This window comes from Ictalurus furcatus, chromosome 23, assembly GCF_023375685.1.
Source record: "Ictalurus furcatus strain D&B chromosome 23, Billie_1.0, whole genome shotgun sequence".
In the NCBI taxonomy this organism is placed as follows: Eukaryota; Metazoa; Chordata; class Actinopteri; order Siluriformes; family Ictaluridae; genus Ictalurus; species Ictalurus furcatus.
Window position 1 is genome coordinate 15,242,356 of NC_071277.1, and position 26,911 is coordinate 15,269,266.

At 38.9% G+C, this 26,911-nt stretch overlaps 1 protein-coding gene across 1 annotated transcript in view; it reads left to right on the forward strand.

Moving 5' to 3' along the window:
• LOC128599404 (regulating synaptic membrane exocytosis protein 2-like) overlaps positions 1 to 26,911 on the forward strand; it is a 98,705-nt gene that overhangs the window by 53,218 nt on the left and 18,576 nt on the right. The gene's annotated exons all lie outside the window — the stretch shown is intronic.

Consider the following 26,911-nt stretch of genomic DNA (forward strand, 5'->3'; position numbering starts at 1 on the left):
ATCTAAAGGAGGTGTAGCCTTACAAAATACAGTACATGTGATCGCTCTCTCTCTCCTTTGAATCCATGTGTGACGTACTTTATACGCTATATTTCCACCGGTCTTGACGATATCCATCCATACAAACAGATGCCTGCACCCTTGAAGCCAGGCCACATGCTGTGTGCCACACTGATCCCATGTGCTTGTGTGTCTGCGGGACACAGGGAATTGTGGGTAATCATGGTGCAAAACGCCACAGGGAAGGCCAGGTGATCTCACCTGGACTTGGCGTAGGTTTGTGTGTGTCAGCGAGCGAGTGGGTGTTAGGTCTTTCCAGGTGAATTTTGAACAATGCTTTTGCCAAAACGATGACAAAAGCAAGTCCCTCTTCACTCCATTCCGATGAATAGAACCATGTGACTAGGATAATAACTCGGCATGTATCTGAACAGTTCAGGAGAATTCATAGCGTCTAAGTCTGTGAATGCTATTAGATAAAAATGCACAAAACACACATGCTACCATCACAGTCCAAATGTTTCTGCTGTTCGTTTAGGTTACAGGGGTTACATGGGTTTCAAACATCATTGCACAAAACCTCTCGCTTCTCGTTAGGCATATTCTTCCTACTGTTGACTTATGCTTGTTGAAAGATTTCTCAGAAAGGTGAGAGGTGCAAATCGTGCCTAACATATGGTTCTGAAGCAGTGTCTGCTTCCAGCATTATGTAACTGAATGCATTAGTGCATCACCTTGGTGGACTTTACAGCTCCTTTCACACAGCTATATTTGTGCTTTCAAAAGTCGATCGAATTCCGTTGTCTTAAAGATGCTCACTTAAAATATTTTTATACAAAGCAGAAGATCATATTACCCCCTTATGCTAGCTGCATTAGGAAATAATGCAGTTAGTGTTGTTAGTGTTACTAACAACAAATTGTAAATGTCAGTCACAATGGCTTTACTAATAACAATTACATAGAAACCACTTTAATTGAATTAATAGAGACCATTTAGCATTATTTAAATGTGATCAGTATGAATCAGTAAGCATTTTAGTGTTCTTGATTCAGTCATTATCCCAAATAACGAAAAAAAGATCAAATAGTGTATGCTTCAAGTTTTAAAAAGTATGAAAAACAGATATTTCTAAAGTTTGCATTTCCCATCTTCTTTCATAACTTGTGTGCCCCGCATACTCCGCGCCTTTAAAATTGCCTTCAAAGTCTTTCGTAGCAAGCTTTTTGTTGTCACCAAACAATATTTTCAATTCATCCTTTGAATTGTCTTATTGCAAGGGGTGGACCCATATTTAGTTTTTAACAATTTAAAAATTCTTTTTGTCTTTGTGTCTAAATTCTAAAGCCTTTAATCTATTCAACAACTATGGGGGTGCAAACTTTTGCACTCAACCGTACCTCAATACTAAATACAACACTATAAGATTAATATCTAAGTAAAGCACATGTAAATACAAGTAAACACACACACACACACACCGATCACTTTAATAGGAACATCTGTACACCAGCTCATTCATGCAATTGTCCAATCAGCCAATCATGTGGCAGCAGTGCAGTGTGTAAAATCATGCCGATACAGGTCGAGAGCTTCAGTTAATGTTCACATCAAAATTCATAGGGGAATGGGAGAAAAAATGTGATTAATGACTTTGACCATGGCATGGTTGCTGATTTATGTATTTAAGAACCTGCTGATCTCCTAAAAACAGTCCCTAGATTTTACACAGGATGGTGCGAAAAACAAAAAAAACATCCAGTGAGCGGCAGTTCTGTTGGAGGAAGTGCCGTATTGATGAGAGAGCTCAGAGGAGAATGGTCAGACTGGTTTTTGAGCTGAAATAATAAGAACTCTTTACAATCATGGTGAGTAGAAAAGAATCTCAGGATGCACAGGACGTTAACTCTTGAGGCGGATGGCCTAAAGTACAACAGCAGAAGACCACATCAGGTTCCACTCCTATCAGCCAAGGACAGGAATCTGAGTCTACAGTAGGCACAGGCTCACTGAAACTGGCCAGTTGAAGATGTATTGAGCTGCTACTACACATTTGGCTTATTGCATGAATGAGCAAGTGTACAATTGTTCCTTAAAAAGTGGTCACTGAGTTTATTTGGATTGCTCTGTAGAGTTGTACTATTTGATGTAATCTGCACTTTAGCACAGCAGACACAGATTCATTCCTGACCATGATTGAGGAAGTCATCATGAGGAATTGAGGAAGTCATTTCAGTATCTGTAAAACCTGAGGATGAAAACTACTGAGTTTCTACAGCTGATGGAGAAAGTATCTGTTCTGAGCCTTTTTGAGTCATTCTGATGTTCAAACTGGCTTTGATAGTGATTGTGGTTCTGAAGACTCGGAAACAGCGTCTCAGTCTCAGAGCTCAGTTCTGACTGACTCCGTTTCAGTCAGTCACTCCAACACACTTTTGGCTGAACGCCACCCCTTCTGAATCCTGCCTAAAAGCTGAAAAACCACACTCATTAATCTTAAAGAATGTATAAATTAACCCCCAATTTCCTGCACTGGAGAAATCCTTGACAGCCAATTTATAGCTAGAAATAACGTGCAAAGGGCCCTAATTTGTCTTGGTCTCTGAAGTGTCATTTCAAGTGACCACACGGGTACAGAGTGAGGGGGGGGGGGTTGGATAAACCAAGAATTGTGCTAGGATTCAAAATTAATTACGGCTGTGAAATCTTTCAAGGTTTCACACTTCTTTCCCATCAGCACCTCCTCCCACCATCTGTGAAATGTATTGTTGTTTTATTAGCGCAAGACAAAACATGACGCCCAACAAGCCAGGCCTTTTCACAAGAACAACCGCTCATGTGGCGGCCTCGCATATGGGATACTGACTCCTTTTTCTTCAAGGCCTGGTATTAATATTCACAATTATTCATTTAGCAGATGTTTTTTTTTTTTTTCCTTCCAAAACGAGACTGAGCGTTTTTCTTTAAAGCTCCACCACTAGCTCTCTGGCAGTCCTGAGATTTGAACTTCCAATAATTAGCACAGAATCGTAACATTTAATCTTAAGAGATGCTTATTATTTAAAATAAGACATTTTGGAATAATTGAACACATATAGTAAATGTGTATGTTTTTGTAGCTGGGCCTGTGTACTGAAATAGCCCATGTGATGTGTTTAATGGCGCTGAAGGAGTGACAGAAGCATCGACTAAGACAGGAAGCAGTATGTGTGAAATGCTGAAGCAGCACTCAGGAGCCTTTTTTTGTGGCTGAATGATCATGCATCTGGAGAAATGTGTATAAGATGGTAGGATAGGTTCTAAAAACTGCACCTGTCTCACGAACAGCCCTGGGGAGGCTTTGGCTAATATTAGATTCCCACATGTTTCTCCTCACCACAAATAACAGCCAATAATTACAACATTGTCAAGCTTGAAGACTTTAGCTGAGCTTTCAAAAAGTCAGAGTTTTGGGGGAGAGAGACCGGTCAATGTCGATGAATCCGATTAAAGGAGAAAAAACAAGTTTGGATTTATTCTATGTTGGCCAGTGGCTCAAGGTTTTAGTTTTATAAATCCAAAAAATCTTAGGCTGTGGGTTGTCAATCCTCCAGAGCCGCTCTAACAAATTTAGTTCATGCGTAGTTTAATCCACATTTGAATCTGGATTTGGCTCTCAAAATGCAAGAAAAGCCAAAAATTTGTTCTTGGTTTTAACTATAAAACACACAAATGTAATATGGTAATCTGTACGTGTTTTATAATTGAGTGTATACATTATGGCTACTATCTCCTGCTTCCTAATACATGAAACGTAAACAAGCAGAAGTTGAGAAGTAAATGCACCACTATTAATATGAAATACAATTTAAAAAAAGATGGGTGAAATGTCAGTCCCTCCAGGATTTCATGTTTTTGCGATTGCAGAAATGAACGCAAAATCAAGCAAACGCTGCAATATTCGGGAGGAGCTTGACATTTTTCAGAATTACCCCAGGTTTTTGGCAGATTTGGGCCAAGACGTGTCATGTGACATCATCACACTCTGCATTCAGCCAAAACCTTCTTCGATTCACGTGCGTTCCTGCAATTGCAATTTCGCCAATTCAAGTAATTCAAAAAAAGCACAAACTCATCACACTGTATCGCAAAATTTGAAAAATCCCACTGCAAAAGCAAGCATTTCGGAACGCAACAAGCACAAAAAAAAAACCTCAGCGAGATCCTGTATGGACTGATATGTATGGTATAAAACATAACGGACACACACACGTACAGCTTATCAACATGGGAGAGTGTACAGGACTTTTTCTCTGGGTAACATAACAAGCTCCATTTTTTTCTGTCTTATTATATTCAAGAAAGAAAAAAAAGAGGCTGGTAAAGGAATGACTGTATATAACTGTTATAAAGTAAGTGATAACATTAAGTAACTTGTTTTGCGGACGTTCCACAACATTAAATGTAACAATAAATGGTTAACAATGATGACCTGTAGTTCTTATTAATAAAGAAAAAATGTCATCGTCAGCACACTGCTGTTTTATTTATAACTGAGGAATAAACCTCTTCGGGAGATCTTATTATTGGAGAATAATCAACTCTAAGGTAATAACTCTGCATCACCTCGGGCCGCATCGTACCACCCTGTCGTCTGTCGTGTTTTATTCCTTTAGATATCACTCACCCCTAACTATAACTAGTGATGAGTAACAGAATGACCGATCCGTTGATGCTTTAGAGAAGAAATATGCTTATTAAAATATCCCCACTGATTTGTTTGAATGATTTAATGATGTGAAACATACAGTTCCTGCCTACTCCTTTTTTGACCATTAACTATGGTGCTAATGGCTATGATTTATCAGTAAAATCCATCGTTGTGTTTTTTTTCCAGCCAAGATTAAATGACTGTCCAAATATGGCCTACTTCCCATCAGTATTATTTAGCATTGTACATAATAATGTAGCACAATCCATTTCAGCTGTTTTTTTTTTTTCTATAGTAGATTAGTTTATACAATGTCTTAGGTTCCAGCCTAAATATATTTCAATAGAAAACATAGAAAATATCTATTTGCGTTTATTTCTCTGGCTTTTTTCAGACTTCTCTAGTAATTTGTCATTACAAAATTCTTTCTCTCTCCTATATTAATTCTTTGGCTGACCTACATTAAGCCACGCAGTGCTCTATATGGGTCATGGGTTTGTCCTTCATTGGCATCTCACACTATGTAATAGCCTTTAGTCTACGCTTTGTGCACAAGGACGAGCTCGAGTCACTTTGCGGAAAAAGCTCATTTGCTACCTGAAATTTAGCTCCTATCCATTTTCAGGGAGGTGTAGTGGGATAACAGTGAGAACGTTGGTGTGGTCCATTCTGAGGATGAAGCCTAAGCAGGGGAACACATAGGCACAGCAGGCATTTGTAGGTTATAGGCCAACTTCAAGTATTAACTCTTTTTTTAGCAGAGGCCATAAAAATTTTATTTCCGCCTGTTTTGGGGGTGCATGTGTTCAGCATTTAATTCATTAGTGATGTCACACTCCACAGTACTGCTTTATGGTTCATATGAAAGTAGACTGTCAGGGCTTTAAGAATTTGCAGTTTTTCACAAGTATTTATTTATTTTTTACCTAGCCTACTAGGTTTAAATGTTATAATTTTATTGTGGCAGGTGTATAAGGTGTTCACTATCAAATAACCTTTAGTTGTTATGTCAATTTGATCTCTGTACCAGTGTTATTGTGGAGAGGTGTGAATTGTTTGCCCAGCAGGGGGCTCATACCCCTCCCCGTTCCCATCGACCTGCTCACCAGCAGCTAAACACAGAGTCACGATACTCTACACACAGAAAGCCAACAGTGTCCTGACTCTTATCTGAATCTTATAACAAACCTGCGGTGTTAAAATTTGTTTATACTGATTGAAAATGTCCACTAATTCAATTTGCATTCTGGCAGCGGAATGGAACACCAGTGTACTGTGAGAAAGGAGTACATTTCCTTCAATGAATAATAAAAAAAACATTAAACAAAAAAGAGCCGGGTCCATGATTTTCCTGTGTATTTAGGAAAAGTTTTGGTTGAATTTTGGCTGACTTTTTAATTAATTAATTTATTTTTCCTGTTGCAGTTAAGCATTTTTTTTTTCTCACACCTCCAGAGTCAGGGGGTTTGATTCCCACCGTGGCCCTGTGTGTGTGGAGTTTGCATGTTCTCCCTGTGCTACGGGGGTTTCCTCCGGGTACTCCGGTTATCTCCCCCAGTCCAAAGACATGCATGGTAGGCTGATTGGCATGTCGAAAAAGTGTCCGTAGTGTATGAATGGGTGTGTGAATGTGTATGTGATTGTGCCCTGTGATGGATTGACACCCTGTTCAGGGTGTACCCTGCCTTGTGCCCCGATGCTCCCTGGGATAGGCTCCAGGTTTCCCCGTGACCCTGAAGGAAGGATAAGCGGTATAGAAGATGGATGGATGGATGGATTGTAATATAATAGTTATTTGAGTAATAATTGAAAAACGTGATGTGTCACGTAATTGAGGGTTAGGACGGAAGCAAGTCCAAGTATGGCAGTTTAATAAAATAACAAGTCCAAGGGATCAGGCAAAAATCAATAAACAAAGACAGGCAGAGGTCAGGCAATCAGGCAAACAGTCCGAGCAAGGCAAGGCAAAAAGACAAGGTCTAAAACAAGAACAAAGTCAAAACCAGAATAAACAAACTCCTCATTTGAAGTTTATTTATGTTTAATTATTGCTTAAGGCTTGGTAACAGCAGAGACAAAATGTAACTGAGTGTAATACTTCACCATACCTGTGTGTGTGTGTGAGAGAGTCTCTTAAGTAGTGTGGTGTCATTGATATTGCAATTGGGAACAGGTGTGTCTGATTAGGTCTCAAGAGAAGGTGATGTGACAGCGTGTAGCTTTGAGAGTTGTATTCGTCGGCCATGTCTGTAGTTTTTGGTGCATTTCACCACATGATGCACTGAACTCAAGTGAACACATGGCATCATGTAAACGATATGAGATCATATCGCACGTGAGAAAATCAAATCTGATGTATAAAACCAGGATGGCACATTCTCCCCAGTCTTGTCTTGTGGGTTTCCCAAAAACATGCATGCAGGTGGACTGGCTATGTGAAATGGGCTACTCGCACAAACATTATAACCAAAATGACACTTCTGCTTCTAGCTCATCCACTGTAATGGCAGTGGTGTTTTTTAAAAAAATTTTTTTACACCCAGTGTCTGCTGAAGCTCCCCGCAAATGAACGTCAATTACGTTTATCATATATGTAAGGACACTTGCACAGCTCCTTTTACTAAGCTGAAGAAAGGTGTCAGACTGCATACTGCGTCAAACATAAACAACTATGAAGGTAAGAAAATACTCATTAATAGAAACACAGACGATCTAACGCTAACCCAACACTATGACTTTATTATAAGACTGAAAAAACCACCAAATGTTAGATGCTGCTGTTTCGCTGTATTGTGATGCCAGATTCGTGCTATTTCAAAACGGAAATATGGCATAAGTGCAAGTAAGCCCATTTCCTCTAGGAGTGAATGAGTGTGTGAATATGTGTGTGCTTGGTGCCTTGTGATGAACCGGTGTCCCACCCAGGGTGTATTCCCGTCTCACGCCCAGCGTTCCCAGATTGGCTCGGGTTCACCGTGACCCTGATCGGGATAAAACGTTTACTGAAAATGGATGGATGGATGGATGGATAGAATGAGAAATTGTGAAAAATTTACATGTGAAAATAAAAGAAATGTGTGAATATAAAAAAATACATGCATAAAATGTGTGAAAAAATGTGTGTGTATATATATATATATATATATATATATATATATATATACACACACAGATATATGTCTGTGTGTAAAACGTGTCATGTGAAGTGTCTAGAAAGCCACGTATTCATTTCATGTAAACTTTTCTGTAATGAACAAGTTACTGCGAGAATTATGGCACGTGAGATGAGAACGAAATCGCCATCCATCCGTTTTCTGTACCACTTATCCTACACGGTGTGGAGCCTATCCCACCGAACTTGGGGCACAAGGCCAACCCATCACACAGCTAAATCACACATACTACAGACAATTTTGGACATGCCAATCAGCCTACAAAGCATGTCTTTGGACTGGGGGAGGAAACCGGAGTACCAGGAGGTAACCCCCGAAGCACGGGGAGAACATGCAAACTCCACGCATACAGGGTGGAGGCAGGATTCGAAACCCCAACCCCCCCCAGAGGTGCGAGGCGAACGTGCTAACCACTAAGCGTCCGTACGGAAATCGCCATCTTGGTTGTATTTTGTATTTTGTATTTTGTATTTTAACAAAAATATTGCTTAATTATATAGAATATAATGTAAAATGGTGATGTTGCACAACACAACCAAAACAAACTTCCTCCAGTTCTATTTAAGGAGTCAGTCCGTGACGTCATGGTCAAACTTAAGTCTGTTTGCGTCACGTTCAGTGAACTTTAAGGCGCGAGAGACGCAAACAATACGCAAACGGATGTAGAATCCATTCACGAGCCCCGTCATGCGTTTAAACTGAACACTGAAGTGAACAGAACCCATAATAAAGATGTTATTAAAAGGTGGAAAGTTTTTAGGGGGGGAGAAAAACCCTTCAGTAGACTAGAGCATGTCCGCGCGCGGCTCTCCTGGCTCGTGTGGCATGGTGCACACAGGGCGCGCGCTGTAGTCGGAGAGAGCGCACGCGCCGAGCCGGCGCCCACTGCGCGTTTTCGTGAGCGCTCGCAGTAACAAATAGGAGGAGTAGCAGGGAGGTGCGGAGGGGGGTGGTGGTAGAAATGCCGTGTTTTGAGGGGGGATGCTGCCCCGTTCATGCATCGCGGACATCCCGGTCTTCTCTGACTCGATGTTTTTTCGCTCGGAGTTCGGCGCACGATGATTGAAGAGCACCGCGTCGTCCAGCGCGTGACACTGAGATCAGGAGGGATACGGGGCTCGAGGCGCGACGCCGCGTTGATGCTGCCTTGGAGATAGTGCGGGGGTTTTTTGTGGAGCGGGCATCGTTCGTTCGGACGCATATCGTGTGTTACAGGAAGCAAGCGGGAAGATAAACGTGTGCACGAGAGAGGAGGATGCAGTTTGAGACGCTGCGTCAGTTTTGCAGCTCGGTTCTGTCCCATTTTAACGGGGCTTTCACGCCGCCCCAGAACATTTTACACACGGAGCTGCTGGAGCAAGCGCTCGGCAACATCGGGTGAGCGATCCCGCTAGAAAACCATTCATATGCAGTTTTGCTTCGCCAGTGTACCGAGAGAGAGAGAGAGAGAGAGAGAGAGAGCGCGAGCGTGTGTGTATCGATCGGGAGATACCGGACCTAGTTAATGCAGTTCAAATGCATTTGGCTTTCTGACGAAACGGTGCGGCAGAGAACCCGATTTCCCCTCTGGTGCTTACAATAAGCAAGCCGCATGTTACATTTGCTTGCTGCTCCATGTGGAAGGCCTTTAGGATCATAAATGACTCAAAATCACATTGCGTAGTTAAAAAGCGGGGGAATTATACCCACTGATGCACATATGCACTACTGATCGGAAGGTTGTGAGTTCAAATCCCAGCAACGCCCAACTACTCAGTTGTGAAAACAAACAAACAAACAAACAAACAAACAAGATAAATGTAAGTCGCTCTGGATAAGAGTGCCTGTCAAATGCCATAAATGCAAATCAGAATTGCACTAATTGGCCAGTTACACAAGAGTGTACAAGGATTTTGAGTTGGTGGTCGTGATTAGGAAATAGACATTACATGTGACAATAAGATAACCAAAACAAGGACATAGGCAATATTTGTAATTATAATATTACCAGCTCTACCGTCGTAGGGGGGACAACCAAGGAAACAGTCCTGGGTCCAAGCTAGGGGAAGAGAAAGATGCAGAAGTGTTTAGTAGTACATTGGAATGCAGAATAAAGCATGTCTATTTGATCATAAAAAGATGTAGGGCTCTGCATCATCATCATCACCAGATAATGTCATATTTTCTGCAGTTGCTTTGGTCTGCTGCATTTTTTGCCTACTAAAACTTTTGCAGTTAATTACAGACATTTTCTCACATGTAGAGGGTTTCTGGCTAGTAATTACTTTTGTACTAACTCAAGGCAGCGTATGGAAAAGTTCTTAAGCCATTATAATTATTATCATATCACATTCGAATGAGTTATTGTTTGTTTATGCTTTACAACTGTTTACACTTTGTGGGTTGTGTATATTTGTGTGTTTTTTGGGGGGCCCCTTTTTAAATGTATTTTCCCCCAGGCCCAGGTGATATGCACATCGGGCCATGGATATAACGTTCGCTATGATCAGATGTGAATACTATATTCAAACTACGGTGCTGCAAATAAAAATGTCTATAGCACAATGAGAACACAAATAACAGTGTTGTCATTGACACAGTCATCACGTTTGTGAGGCGATTAATTGTTCTTAAGTGTGAATACACGTGGAAGAAGCTTTTCTGGTGTCTATATCTATTATCTATCACTTTTTTGTTGCCCTTTAAACCACTTCTGATTTTTTGACTGCGTCACTGTGTATGCGTGGACGAGGAAGAAAAATGTTAAAACAATAAGAGTCCTCTACTGTCGATCACAGGCTAGTAGGTCTGACTTTATGTTCTTGACTTCATGTCCTTTTGAAATGCATTTTTCATGACCAAGTAAGAGTCCCAAGAAAACCCCAAACCAGCCAAATTCTCATAGCTTGTTTCAGTTAAATGTGTGACACCTTGCAGAAATGCGTTATGATTTCCATTTTGCAGGAAAGGTTTGACCAGAATCAGATAAATAAATAAAAATCACTTATCTCAAATAAGGTTCAAATATTTTTGTCCATTTTTGTTCAAACTTGCTTCTTATATTTGCAGTGGATCTATGTTTCTAACGTAACGTAAGAATATGATCATCAATTATCATCAATCAAGCTGCATTCAGAAATGGCTGTATAATGTAATATATATACCATACTTAAAATGTTTATTTAAAAATGTAATAAAATTGACAATTATTTTTGGTGATATACTGCCATTACTTTTTAGCTATGCTAGCCTCATAGCTGTAATGATAAATGAAGAAAATCTGAATATTTTCCAATATATTTCTTTAATATATCCGTATGTGCAAAGTGCTACAAATAGGTGATTTCTGTCCCTTTTGGGTGAGGGCAGCTGTTATTTTATTTTTCTTAGAGTCAGAAATTTCGTAATATTTGGTTAAATTCTCCCAGTATCCTATAAGCATAAAACATTGATAAACCATCATTTAAGCAGAAAGAACTCTCGTCTCTGCGGTAGATCAGGTTCCTTATCTGGGAAAAAAATGAATGACGTACATCACTACGTCCAGCCAATTAACATAAGGAGGTATTTATGCGCTCTATTACAATTTATACTATTTATTATTATTTATATCAGTCATGTTACCTGTCAACTCAGAAAGCTTACCTGTTTGTTAGCATTAAGGCGGTCTTACCTTGGCACTGCATGTGCATGTGCTTTGGTGGAGTAGCTTTGCAGTGAACACAGAAGGTAGGTTCATAACGTGTAGCTGTATCTGGTTTGGCAGACTGTATTTAGCTATACTGCATAGGTGCATTTTTAAACGTGTCCATAAAGAATAAATTATTTGTCAGAGTGTGTAAAAATGTTTTGTTTTGCTTTTTGTTGCCAATTGTGCACATGAATTTTGCCTTGATACACGTTTTTGTACCCATTTTTCGGTACATTAAGTGTCTTTATTATATGAAATTTGTACCCATTAAAACGAATTTTGTTGCAGATTAAATATAATTATGTAAAAAAAAAACCCAAAAAACTTATTTTGTGACCTTTATTTTGAGGTGTGTATGGACCATTTGGCTTTCCATAGCTCTGCTGCCGCATGAATGTGTGAGTGGCTGTGTGCGCTGCTGTGCTTGACAGATCACAAGTATTTTGTGACATAGTTCTCATCGTTTCTGCCATTTTCTAGCCATTGCCATAACATACAGCACGTAGGGTATGACAGTCTCTTCGATTGATCTGAATTGATTCAATTCGATATCCTGTAAAGGTGTCTATGTTCGCTAAAATTCTTGTAAATTCTCATTCAGGTCTCGCAGGTGTACACAGTATACCCACTTGTTTAATGTATTTTAATGTATGAAACATATTTGACATATTTATATATATATAGAATATATAGTATGGAATATTGCAGTATGGAACAAAACTTTGGCAGATATCCACTCATAGTCTACATATACTGCACAGATTATTAGGGACGCATCTATACCATTGTTTTCAGACCACATGTTTGTAGCTACTAGTGAATACTAATACTGAAATAAGCGACCCGCTTGGTATTATGCAATATGGGGCATCGTGGAACATTTTATTCTGCTCTGTTTATGTTGGTTGCTGTCGTGTGCTGCTAGCAATAATCTCCTCATGCTGGCGTATTATTCTTTTTTTGCTGGGTAAAGTGTGGAGAGCAGTATTAGAGAGCATGGTCGATGAAAACGAACGCAGTTGCACCTTGATTTGTGAGCACGATGGATGAAATGAAGCCTCGGTGTTCAGTGCTCGCTGAAATGAAGTGCTCGCATTTACGACATTTTCTCTTCGTGCTTGATTTCCTACTCCACGCTCCCGAATACCTTTGCATGCACGCAGTTCACAGCACCTTGTGCTCATTTTTAATGACCACACTTGATGATTTGGGTACACATTCAGGTCGGTCACCCTCACACTCTCTATAAAAGATAACGTCTAAATGCCGTAAGTAATGTAGTTAGTGCCGTAGTGTAAGAAGATGCTGTAATAGGTGTGTGTGTGTGTGTGCGTGTGTCAGAGATACAGTGAAGACCCTTTAGATGTGGGAGGCACACATTTCAGTAATGTGCACAGAAGCTTAGTACAAGCCGGAGTTACACAAAGAAGTGCACTTAAATTTGAGCATGCATTTAAAAGCTTCAAAGCCCGCAGTGCCCACCGTTCCATTTCTTCCCAGATCTTAGGCCCTGAAAATGGTTCAAGCCTTTCAATGCAAAAACCATGCTGGAATAACCACAGGCTATGAGTCATGTGCATTGAGTGCTATGCTTTGTCTGGAGAGGGAGATGCGTGTTCCCTCTAGGGACTCAGATTTATAATGTGTCCCCTGTTTTGTATGCTTGCGAGAGAGAGATTGTTCTCCGCTGATGTTTCGCTTTTGTCTCTGTCGCAGTGCTTGCGAGCGCCTCCTTGAACTTCTATACACAAGTCGTTTTTGTTCGAGATGTCGAAGAAGAGTTCAACAATCCATCACATGAAACTAGTTTCTGAATAAAGCAGACAGAACGAGATGTCATTTTGTTTGCGAAGCACGACCAGGAAGCATGTTTGGCTAACGGAGATCATACATTATATATACAAAATACAGAAAGCGCTCCAGTACTTGTCTATATATGAAGGTATTTCAACTAGTTTTAGTAAAAGTAAATACAGTATATTTCACCAAAACAATGTATAAATGCTTTTTTTAAAAAAAAAAAAATTATTTAACAAACATAGCTGCAAAAATGGTTACTGTGTCGAAAGATGTTTTAATTGCTAATGTGCTAGCTAAGTGCATTTTACTTACACAGTGAGTGCATGTCAGGCTTTGATCAAGTTGTTGGTCGTGCCGTAGTGAAGTGGACATGAGTGACTGGGAGGCTCTGTCAAATACCAAAGCTCAAATTTACTTCAGGAGATTAGAGACCTTGATGTGGATGGAGGTTTACGTCTGGTTGAGATATAAGCAAAAGAGAAACAGAGGGACGTGTGTAATAATTTTTTTTTTTTTACCCCTTTCCTCAATTACAGTGCTGTGAAAAAGTATTCGCCCCATTCTGATTTCTTCTGTTTTTGTGTATCTCATACTAAGTAGTTATAGATCTTCACACGAAATACAACATAAAACAAAGGCAACCCGATTAAATATAAATCGACAGATAAAATGACAGACTAGGATGGGACCAGGATTATTTCCTAGGTTCACCATGAGTCGCAAATGTCACGAGATTAAGCAAGGTAGAAACAGTGAAATATGACTGATGACTTGATTTACAAACACACTAAAACAAAAGATCACTTGAAAAAGCAATAATAAAGCAAATGCACAGAGACTGTTCGATTAAGTCGATTAGAAAGCACTGTTCTACGATACTGGTCAGGTGTGAATACATTTCATTCTACAGTATTGAGCTTGATGTCAATAATTAACTGATCAACAATGACATCATGGTTTCTACACAAGTGTTTTCCAGTCATCATCCAAGAGTAAGCTGCATTGCAACTTGGGATTTCCTTAAACTAAACATTTAAAGAGGAGTTAGTGCTGGTAAAACTACAACACCATGGAGCTTCCTCGTCCTCTTTAACTCTCATTGCTTTGACTTCGAATCGGTCCTTAAATATAAAACTGGAAAGACATTCCAACATAACTAACATTCCAGCAGTCTACCTATGTACTTAAATTCTGTGTGCAGTTTTAATGAGATAACGCAAAGGTGGTTAACACCTAGCTGATTAATGCAGTGTTATTTAACACCCACCTAAACATACTGCATGCTATTAAGTACAAATGAAGGCACTAATTCATTAGAATTATTTCGTCCTGAAAATGCCACTTAGCAAGCAAGTTCTCGTTCTTTTCTTTCTTTCTTTCTTTCTTTCTTTGAGGTCAGTCCCAAAGAGAGAAGACTATCAAGGTGAAATAAAATTGAAACTGTACCTAGTCTTTGATTATTTTAGTCCCTTTACATTCCGTTGCGCAAAACATGCATCTTTCACCTACTACTAGGTTTGAAAGACCACTTGAATGCACAATATCTTGCGGACCATGTTTCAATATGCAGCCCGTGTTTAATTATTTTATTATCAGATTGCTTTATTGCTTTAATGAAAGAACATTCTTTAATAATTAAGTTGATTTTTTTTAAAAAAAATCTTGTGATCTTTCAGTTAAGGATTATTATTTAATGCTTTCATTTAGGGCTCAGAATAAAGCTCGATATCCACCGGCTGTCTCGTTAAATGAAACACCTCAATGCTACATTTATTCTGATTGCTGGGTTTGCGTAGAGTGAAAAATATTCGTTGTGTGGAATGGACTCCAAAATTTTGGGGATGACTCTTTTGTTTTCAATGCCTGGAATCAGGAAATCAACTCCCAGCGCTTTTGATGTGAACCGAAAGCAAGATGGCGACTTGATGACTTGACACAAAATATATTAACAATAAACAGTCCCCTCCAAAACTATTGGAAGCTGTTTTCTTTGGCCGTCCCATTAAGTGTCTGTTGCTCAGTACACCATTGGTTTCTTTCTTTTTAAGGACATTCCAAATTGTTGTATTGGCTATGCCAAATGTTTCTGCAATGCCTCTGATTGATTTTCCCTTCTTTTCTCAGCTTCAGAATGGCTTGCTTTTCTCCCATAGACAGCTCTCTGATCTTCATGTTGGCTTATCCTTTTTAACAACCAATGCAGTCTTCACAGGTGAAACTGAAGGCTAAAACAAAGTAGATGTTCAGAGCTATTTATTGTTTAAACAATCAATCTAACAGGACACACCTGGGTAACAAGAAACGCCTGTCAGTCACATGTTCCAAAATTTTTTGCTTGCCTACAAATTGGATGGTCTGATGGTATAAAATGTAACATGCTCTATTTCTTTTAACACGTCTACATATAAATACCGGGAAACAAAAGCCGAAATTCTAAACTCTCTTCTCATATGCATCCTTTGATCTCAACCCCGATGGTCTTCAGTCTACAGCAAAAACAAATGAATTAACCTCGTCATTCCAATAGTTTCAGAGGGGACTGTATATTGCATATGTTAAGGAAATTAAACATTTATGGAAATGTAGCATTTATCAGTAGTTAAAATAACAACAGAAGTATGTATCAATAGAAAGAACCATGCCAACTGACTCCGATAGCTTTGCTATGTGATGTAAAGTGACTTGATGTGCCACAGTGTGTTTCATAACATAGACCAAGTATTACATAATGAAATTTGATGCTAAATAATATTATTATTGAATTTTATTGATTTTGTTGATTATTGTAACAACCTTAAAATATCTCACGAGCATAAATAGCCAAATAAACTTACAATTTAACCCTCCTATTATGGTATGGGTCAATCTGACCCATTTCCACATTTGAGATGTCTGAAATACTGGTTAATCTCTCTTTTTCTCTTTGAAATTTTTTTACTTGCCTCATTTAGGGTCATGAACTTATATGCAAATATTTCTTCTTATGGCTTATAGGCATTTTGACCCATAACATTTATATAACATAACCCCCCCCCAAGCCCCCCCCCCGCAACATAATAGGAGGGTTAAGAGTACAAAATCCAAAACATTTTCAATCAGATTCAGTCATTGGTACAATTTCTGTAGATAATTTAATATAAATTGTGTACTTATATTGCTATAAAATGAGAAGTGGTGGTCTGAGAGGTCTACTGCAAAGTAGTGAACAGAATGTGAGGATTAATGCTAGGCCTCTGTGAGCTTGTTTCAAGCCAGGATTGTGCCTCTTTACTTTACTAAAGCCAGGTCTCTGATCTCTGTCAAGTCCCGCTCTGTCCCTCAGTCTAATGCACTCAGCTCCCCTCTCCAGACTCATGCATTATGCATTGCTCGCCTTCTAGTTGCTCCTAATAAGGGCTGTCATCTGTCCGTCGAAGTCTTGAAATGTACAGATCGCAGGCTGAAAATCTGCTGTAGTGGACACCCGATGCCCTCAGGATGCCCAGTGTAGTACAACATTTTTAGTGCTGAGTGACAAGCAAGAGAACGGGGACACAAACTTCAACAGTGTAGCAATTAAGGTCTGGCTTTAGTGGATGCTGTGAGTTCACATCCCAGGACTTAAGACAGTATCAGTTATGTCAGTGGTCATATCGAGATACCATTTATTATTAGTAATTCAAGAGCTTCTTAAAGAGCTTCTTAAATTCCAGACACATTCACTTTCGCAGATATTATTAAACAGTGTGGTGAACACTTGGGATAGAACCTCAAGCTCCACCTCAGTGTTATTATTAACAGAAAGTTATTTAATGCAGTTGTGACTTTTTGTTAAAGATTCAGTACCAGGGGCACCTGGTGTAAATGAGTAAGCATTTTAGATCAGCACGTTTGCGTCGCACCTCTGGGGTTGAACGTTCGTTGGACACCCTGTGTGCATGGAGTTTGCATGTTCTCCCCGTGCTTGGGGGGTTTCCTCCAGTTACTCCGGCCCAGCCCCCCCCCCCCCCCCGTCCAAAGACATGCGTTGTAGGTTGATTGGCATCTCTAAATGGTCCGTAGTGTGTAAATATGTGTGTGATTGTGCCCTGCGATGGGTTGGCACTTGTTCCCTGAGTTCCCTGGGATAGACTCCAGGCTCTCGTGCGACAATGTGTTGGATAAGCGGTATAGAAAATGTATGGTTGGGTGTTTGGTATTCATATGATATTATTTACTGTAAAAAATGTTTTAAAGAGGTTTATTTTGGATTGTTGTGGAATCTAGCTAATAGTACCACCATTAGTTGTGAGACAAATACACAGAATGCTATGAAGAAGCAAGGCTGGGGCTGATTTCGTTGTAGCCCAGACTGTAGATTCATGCAGCCTGTGAGTGACAGTCATGGCAGGTGATTACACAGGCTCATGTATTTATGTTACACTAATTGAGAAGTCACATGTGAATACAGTCTCAAGGAACAAGGAGAGGGAACATAGGTGATGTGGAATTGCATTGAATAAGAACTTGTAAATTCTAAGAGTGGTTTTAGTGGGGAATTTACCTTTTAGCTTTACTCAACAATACAATGTTGTGTAATACATATAGTGCACTATGTTCTGGTGTACACAGCCATTCTGTTGCTAGGTAGAGCTCATATGTAGTAATTAGGAAGCCATTTAGTATTTAGCCTTACTGTTGCTTAAATAAAAATAAAAACATTCCTCTTAAAGAGAGAAGATGTGGCTGTTCAGTTGTAAGCTTAATATTGGTACATTTATATATATAGTACAGAAATATTGACATTATTGTTATTAATTGCTGAATAAACTGAATAGAGACCAAAAAAACTATATTTTATTCTCTTATTGTGTCTCACATGGTCATTGAGATATCCAAAAAAAATTTCTACCCATCATACATTTTCTTCACTTCAGAGAGAAGGAAAGAAGGAGAGAGAAAATGGAAGAGGAGAGGAGGAGAACAGATAAATCAGAATTGTAGTCTCTTAGTGCTGGAATATCCCCTTCTGCCCTGGACCTACTCTCGTGGCCATGTCACCATGGCAATGTTGTTTAATCAATAGAGAGGATGATGGGTAATCCCCTCCATCTAAGGGAGACAGAGAGCAAACGATGCCATGAGGGTGATAACTTGTGATTTTAAACAATATATGAGAATGACTGCGTGAGAAATATGCAGGAACGCACAATTTTGGAGGGTTCTTTCTGGTCCCTCGAGAAAATCAAGGAATGAAAAGGAATAAAAGCACAAGGCAACTGTTCATAATACAGCAGCGATTTTTGAATGAAATTTAGACAAACTGAAGCATCATTTTCAGAAATGCTAACATGGAATTCAATACAATTGAGAAAAAAATCTGCTATCTATAAGGCTAACTAGTATTACTACATTTAATGTTGTGTTTTCAGGTACATCATGTTAACAAGAAAGCAGAAAGCACAAACTTTTCTGTCTAGTAGATTTTCCCATGGCGGAAAACAGTTACAAAGCACTGATACTGGAGACTCCTTCCGAAAATGTTCAATAAAATTCTCCTTACAGAAAACATCATAATATCAAAAATTATAGGGTTTTTCTTCACTAAATTAAAAACTGCTGTTATAGAAAATTAATCAACACCTTCTGACCAATCAGATACAAAAATTCAACAGTGCTGTGGTACAATCCGTATTATTAACATTATAATTTTTAGTATTGAAAGACAGAGATTTGTGCTTCTTCCTGTGTGTCTGATATTGGCCTGCGTTGGTGGCCTGTGTATCTAGGAGAACTGAGAGTGTGAGGAGTGTGTGAGGAGTGTGTGTGGAGGGAGCTGTGAGGGCAGGCAGGCAGAATTAAGAGCTCAGCTTCGGTCTCTGAGGAACAGGCTGGTGCCAGAGACAGAACATAGCGTTCATCTTCACAAAGCCAGGGGATGAGTACAGCGTTTGTTGTTTTTTTTTTTTTTTCCTTCCAAGGCGGTTGTATATCTGGGGCAGGAACCTGAGATGGAGAGAATTGGAGCAAAGACGAACAAGAAAATGGAGAAAAATTTGAACGTGAGGAGGGAAGAGGTGCAATGTTCTGACAGGAATGTGAGAAGTCAGGCTTACTAATCAGGCCCTGGAAGGATTTTTTTTCTGGAGCTTCTTACCACTTTCAGTGTCGATAAAGCACACTCTCCAGATTGTTTTAGACTAATTTCATTGTGATAAAGTACCCCAAGGCTTTTAGATCTCAGAATGCTATTCCTCCCGAGAGAAACGAGTGACACACTCAGGGCTTTCTGAGCATCAACTGTGCTGAAGGTGTTCCAGAACAAGTGGCAGTTTTCCATCGGAGTTTTTCTGAAACGGTTTATAAAGTAACTATAATGTAGTTCTGAGTGATGTAGCCAAAATCGATGTCAGGATATTTTAAATTCCATTTCCAAAACTGATACCGAATTTGAATGACTGGTACCGAATTTGAATGAGTAGGGCTATTTTGGGTAGGATTTGATGACATAAAAGAAGGAAGCATTGTAGTACTCAAATAAAATGTGGTATGTAGCAGCCGGCTTAAAAGAAAAAAATGCAGCATGAATGGTCAAGTCTTACATACTGATTAATAACTTCTAAATTATTTGGCGTAGAAAATTACTTTGCACCTTGTCTTAGAGATCGGTTGCTTAAAGGGAAAAAGCAATATTGAATAAGCATGATTATATCGCTATATATCGCCAGAACATGAGGCTTGTTTAGTTTTAACAAAAAAGATCAAAATTGAGTAGATGTTTTTATTTAAAGAATAACTTCACTAGATGGGAAAATGTAAGCATGGAAGTCTGTTCCTTTTTGAACCTGAAAAGCTAGGCTGAACAGCCGTTCACTGTTGAGCACTGTTGAGAGAAATTCCCAAGCTTCAAAGCCTAAAGAAGGGAAACAGATAGCTTTGCTTCATTATAGAAATGAAAAATTAGCCATGATTCATGATACTCTGCCATATTTGCAGCAAATGTTGCAAGCTACATCACTAATTCAATTCAGTTCAGTTCAAGTACCGTTTGGGTTAGGGATGTGGCTTCTTATTTGGCTATCCATGCATATTCAACACTCTGGCAGCAGTCTTCAATTGATCTAAGGGTCTTAAGATCCTACTAAAGATCATACTAAAAATCCATGTAAACCGATCGTAAGTAATTATTTTCAGGCAGGAAATGTAGTGTCCTGTGTTCCACAGCCACACTGAACATGCTAACTAATTTATGCTTGACGGATACGCAGCAGTGTGAAGAGACACTTGGTCAAGATGGCATAATCAGTGTTGTAGTGATGCTGCTTTGGAAATACGTTTTGTTTGTGAGCTCCATCCATCATTGTTCATGTGATGCTCAATGGCAAAAGGAATCACAAATCCGACTTCAAGCAGTCATAACGGTGGATTCACATGCCCAAATGTGCAGCGTTAACAAACATTTTAGGGCAAATCCGTATTTGTCTAGTTGTTTTGCACAGCTGTGGTAGAAACTGTATTTGAGAACGTTTACTAGTTTACATCGGCCCTTCCGATGAAGAAAAGAAATGTCCATCCATCCATCCATCCATCCATCTTCTATTCCGCTTATCCTTCCTTCAGGGTCACGGGGAAACCTGGAGCCTATCTCAGGGAGCATTAGGCACAAGGTGGGGTACACCCTGGACAGGGTGCCAATCCACCGCAGGGCACACTCTCATACACATTCACACACCCATTCATACAGTACGGACACTTTGGACACGCCAATCAGCCTACCATGCATGTCTTTGGACTGGGGGAGGAAACTGGAGTACCCGGAGGAAACCCCCGCAGCACGGGGAGAATATGCAAACTCCGCACACACAGGGCCACAGTGGGAATCGAACCCCCGACCCTGGAGGTGTGAAGCGTACGTTCTAACCACTAAGCCACCGTGCGCCCAAAAATAATCTTTGCAATATGATAACTTTTATAGTAATCACTTGTATAATTTTGTGGAAACAAGATACTATAACAAAACACAGTCTCTGACTTTGACGTTCAGATTCATTTTGCCCAGGATTGGAATGCAAAAAAAAAAAAAAACACCCAAAAAAACCGCAATGGCCATTTCACAGAATGGCAGTCTAACCCAAATACCAAATATGGCCATGTATGTGTGTATAGAGAGCCCTATAACCTCTGTTCCTGTCGTACAGAGTGAGAGGGAGGAGTTCTGCTTTTTCTCAGTTGGGACATCTGCATTCTTTCATGTTCAGTCAGCATGACTGATTCCCTGAAAAGATGGAGAATGAGCGGAGGGCTGGAGGAGTGCACTAATGACAGGAATAGGAACGTTCTTCCCTGTGAAGAACTTTCCTTATTACATATCTCCATGTGTCGGAGTGGCCTTTCCTATATAACACACCGATTTGGTGCTCAGCCTGATGATGTACTGTTTGAGAAGAGACACTTAGTGCACCCTGTGTTTATCTGTTTAGCTCAGGTGTGAAACGAGTATGTTGGAATGTGTATTCATTTGCACTGTAAATGGAGATTTAGTGTGTGTGTGTGTGTGTTTGAGAAAGGGAATTATGAGTAGACTGACCAAATGCCTATGTGTTATGACATGAATAAAGTGCATAGTAAAGAATGTCTATATCATGGCTGTACAAAAATAGCTGTCTTTTATTTTCTTTTATACCACAGTGCTGTTCTCGAATCTGATTGGTCAGAAGGGGTTGAGTAATTCTTTAAAAGTGTACTGCTATGAAATAGTGTCAGCTACAAGGAAATTACAATCTGCTACTTGACATATGTTATTGTTTCTATAACAACATATTCATAAGTACTTTTAAAGTGGACATAATACATAATTTAACCCTCTACTGCATGGTGTTGGCATATGGCAACAATTTATTTATCTGCAATGTTTTGATAGGCAGTAATACAAAACTACTATGTGACTGGAAAAAGGGGTTTTAACTTTGACATAACAAAAAAAACACCATGTCACATGACCAAGAACTGCTGTTTGCAATTTCTTTTCTGCAATCACATGGCATGGTAAGGGGTCATCATTGTAAGACTCTCAAAATTTGATTAATTTGTCTATATTCAGGCAAAACTACTGAAAGGGAAAAAAATTCAACACTATCTGAGATAAGTCAACTTTTTTTGTCATTTAAACAAGTTTATATATTTTGAGTATTTTGTAATTAAATTGTAAAATGTAATTGTTGCCATATGGCAACAACATGCGATAATGGAACTGTAGTATGTGGATTCATGAATTGAAACAGGCCTACCCAGCAAAAAAGACACTAGGCTTCTCTAATAGTATGTTTACATTTTTTCACATTCAAAGTAATTCCATCCACATACTTTTTACAACTATAATTCCTTTCTAGAGAACATAACTTTTACCTGCTTACTAGGTGGCAAAAAAAAAGTTGCAATTTATAGTCTGGAAAAGGCAGTAATTGGAACAGCAATCACATACAGTGTGTGGTATTTTTGAGTGTATGATACGTTCCACCATTGCACATTGTTGCCATATGGCAACAATTTACCAACTACCACCCTAAACTTTTTTCAAAGTTTTTTTTTAATATAAATTTATTACTTGAACTGATTTATGTAATAAAAATCCACACAAAAAAAACATGTTGTAAACATAATAATGCATGCAGTATCGGGTTAATTAAAATTTGAGTGTATTTGAGTTGTATAGTTTTATTTAGTATAATAAATACTGTATAATGTAGGGGCGGCTGTGGTTCAGGTGGTAGAGCAGGTTGTCCACTAATCGTAGGGTTTGGCGGTTCGATTCCCAGCCCACATGACTCCAAATGTCGAAGTGTCTTTGGGCAAGACACTGAACCCCAGGTTGCTCCCGATGGCAAGTTAGCGCCTTGCATGTCAGCTCTGCTACCATTGGTGTGTGAGTGTGTGTGTGAATGGGTGAATGAGACACAGTGTAAAGCGCTTTGGATAAAAGCGCTATATAAGTGCGCCATTTACCATTATAAAAATTGTTACCAGTATAACAATAATTGATCGTAATAATAATATTAGATATAATAATCTCATAATAATAGATGTTCATAAATGTTAATAATATTCACTTCTACCTCAGGCCAGCAAGCTAACACAAACTAGCTTCCGATTACTGAAAGGATCTTTAAGCCATATTTATATTTGCTCATGATCTTTACTGAGCTAATATGAGCTGACTTGACAGCCATATTACAGCACATATATTCATAAATGTTCATTAGCTGTACAGTATACACTAGTACAAGCGGCTGAGAAAACATTCACTGCTAGTTTAATGTCATTACCACATTTCTTTCTAGGTTCCTGGTAGTTTTAAGCTAGTTAGCTTTGAGGCTTACTGTTGTTTATGTTGTTTATCAGCTCTCTGTGATATTTGTCTAGCCGGCTAGGTTTTACAGGATAACTGAATGTCCTCCACCTACCTAACCTCTTTTATCTATTCTCTGCACTATTGCTTAGTGAATAAACTTGCACATATAGGAATATAGGCTAGTTATGCTAAGTGGAGAGCAGGTGGCTGTGAAATAGATAAAAGGGAAGGAACTAAAAAAAAGCAATAAAAAGCAACAAAGCTATTTTTCACAGGATCTCTCAAGCCTGGTGTAGTGTGTAGTGTGTTTAATTAAGTGTCTGTGAGTGTGTATTAAAGTGACTTGATAGTTTTTAGTATAGCTTGTATAGGTTTACGTGTGTGTACATGATTAGCATGCTAAAACACTGTCCCATGAGCACACTCTTTCTCTCTCGAGGCGGTAGATGTAGATGTCTTTTTTCTTTCTTGTAATGAAGAAGAGGGAAACTGCATATCTATGTACTGGATCCATTAGTTAGCCTAATGCTCGCTAATGCTCTTGCGTAACCCACTGTAACTCTCCTATAACATTGATTCCTTCTACTGACCCGTGTCTACTGTAAAAGTCCGACAAAACAGGATAAAGCAGCAGCTTCCTCTGCATCATTTGTGATTCGTTTGAAATGTTATTCTGACTAAATGACATTTTTAAGTGATTTTACGCTTAGTTTTGTTGTGGCAGACAAAAAATCTCACATCGTAAAAGAATTCTGTGGTATGAGTTGAAATTGATGGTCTTATGAAATCAGAATTGGAGGTTTGTGGCTTTAAGTATGAATATGTCAGCCTTAAGGTTATCTGTAAGCTAGTGTGCTCCAAAACCTATGACAGAATTCGCTTTTAGACGATATATACATTCACCAATACAGATCAACAGTTTTGATGACATCACTCTGCACTTCAGCTTCTCATCAGATTTTCTGTCCAATGCTGCCTAGAATCTGAAGTGTCCCGTCCCCAACATTATAAAAATCACGTTGCCGAAATTGCCGTTGCTGAGTCAGAGAAATCATATCAGCAAGCATGGATGAATAAGCGAACAGAAATGTGTCTTTGGCTGTTTGAATGCACACATTTTACTCAGTTTTCCAACTGTAAGATGCTTAAGAAGGAAATGGCTTGAATTCATTCACTTTAAAGAAGGACGTACTTGTGCCAGCTCATGGCTTAGTGACAGGTATTTTTCCATGGTACTGACTATCAAGTAGCCAGGGCTGTGAGGTAAGCTAAACGCTATTGGCTTTTTAAAGAAGGGGAGGAGCCAATTGATATGTCCTGCCCTGACTTCCTGTCTCAGTGTAAATTATCTCAACACAACGAATAATGCTGCGCATTTCAATGCACTTAACTGGGACTTTAATGTTACATGCTTACCAGTAGCTGGTTTAGTGCAACCGAAGACAGTTCAAGGAAAGTTCTGGAAGTGTCAGCAAATTTTTATTAAAATCTCTGAGCTATGACACTCGTCTAAAAGGCAGCAAATAGAAAGCTGATATCGGATTATGTGAAACTTGTGGGATAGCTACAAATACGTTAACTATGGTGAAATATAACCAAAATCTGCTAATGATATTTTAATCATAAAACATCCCTATTACCTTTGAATAATGTTTCTGCTTATCTGATTGATGAAGAAATGGAAAATGGCGCACTTATATAGCACTTTTATCCAAAGCGCTTTACACTGTGTCTCATTCACCGATTCACACATACACTCACACACTAGTGGTAGCAGAGCTGCCATGCAAGGCGCTAACTTGCCATCGGGAGCAACTTGGGGTTCAGTGTCTTGCCCAGGGAATCAAACCACCAATCCTACGATTAGTGGACAACCCGCTCTACCACCTGAGCCACATCTTCCTTCTTTCTTTAACTGTAGGTCTATGATTAGAGAATCATATATATATATATATATATATATATATATATATATATATATATATATATATATATATATATATATATATATATATATATATATATATATATATATATATATATAAATCAAATATAAAATATTCAGTTAGTCCAAAACCAAAGCAGAGAAATCAAACTGAAATTTTAGGAGTGATTGATTTGTGACTAGGGCTATAATGGTATAGATTTATTTTTTTCTGCTGAAAGTAAATATAGTGAAAAATGATCCCAGTGTGTCAGTATATTAGATGTTGCTGGTAGTGGGCGGGGTTGGCCTGGTAGTCAATATACGTCAAAGGCATAGAGATCCAGGTGTAATGTTGTCGAATTATTCTACTTGTATGGTAAGAAATCCTATGACTAAATAGTATTAGTCACCAGTCCACTGATTGGACAGTTGTTCACATCGCCATAGCAACCATCATAAAATAGTGTAACTTATGAAGCATTACATGTTTTTTTATTCCACCCATTAAAAAAAACAAACTTTTTTGGATATTTGTTTCAGCTTGTTCATATTTAAGTCAGTTTGCTGTTGTATTGCATCATGTGTCCTGCTATCTTTAGTCCTTCAGGGATGTGTTGTGCTAGTGTGTGTGTGTGCGCGCTCATGTGCTTTACGCTATAATATATATATTTTTTTTTTTTGACATGAAGATGAAATGCCAAAGAACCACTGTTGGGTCATTGAGCAAGGCCCTTAACCTTTAAATGCTTAGATTGGATTCATCCTTACTTAGATGTCAGGGTTAGGTTTTTTTTTTTAATGAATTACGAATCTGAAAATCTTTTTTCGTTTCAGTTTCAGTCAATGTAGCATAAAGCACAGTAAATGACCATTGTTCAGTATGGTCACATTAAGAATCATGACGCACTCATGGCTGTGAATTGCCATTAGTAAACAGGCTGGACCTTTCAAGCTTCAAAGATCACTGTAGTAGTAAACGCTCAGTGATTAAATTCCATTTCGTTTGCCTTCCTCCTTACGAATACAGCCTTCCTGCATTTACCCTTTTCTTATAAATCTATAGAAGCGCTTGATTTTCTTTTTCTTCTTTAGTTTTTGCTGGCAGGAGAACCTCTGGGAAAATAAACGAGGCTTATTACTTTCTTTCCCAGAACATCCTGTCAGCAATGTTTTTTTTACTGTTAAAAAAAATAAAAAAACAACATAATATATATATATGTGCAATGTTCTAATAAAGCTGGGCTGTGTTCTGCAGTTGCTAGGACACTCAGTTTAAGGGGCATTTTAAGTTCCCAGATAAACGTTGTTGGAGATAAAGCAAGCTGTCTCGAGGGCAGAACCTGTG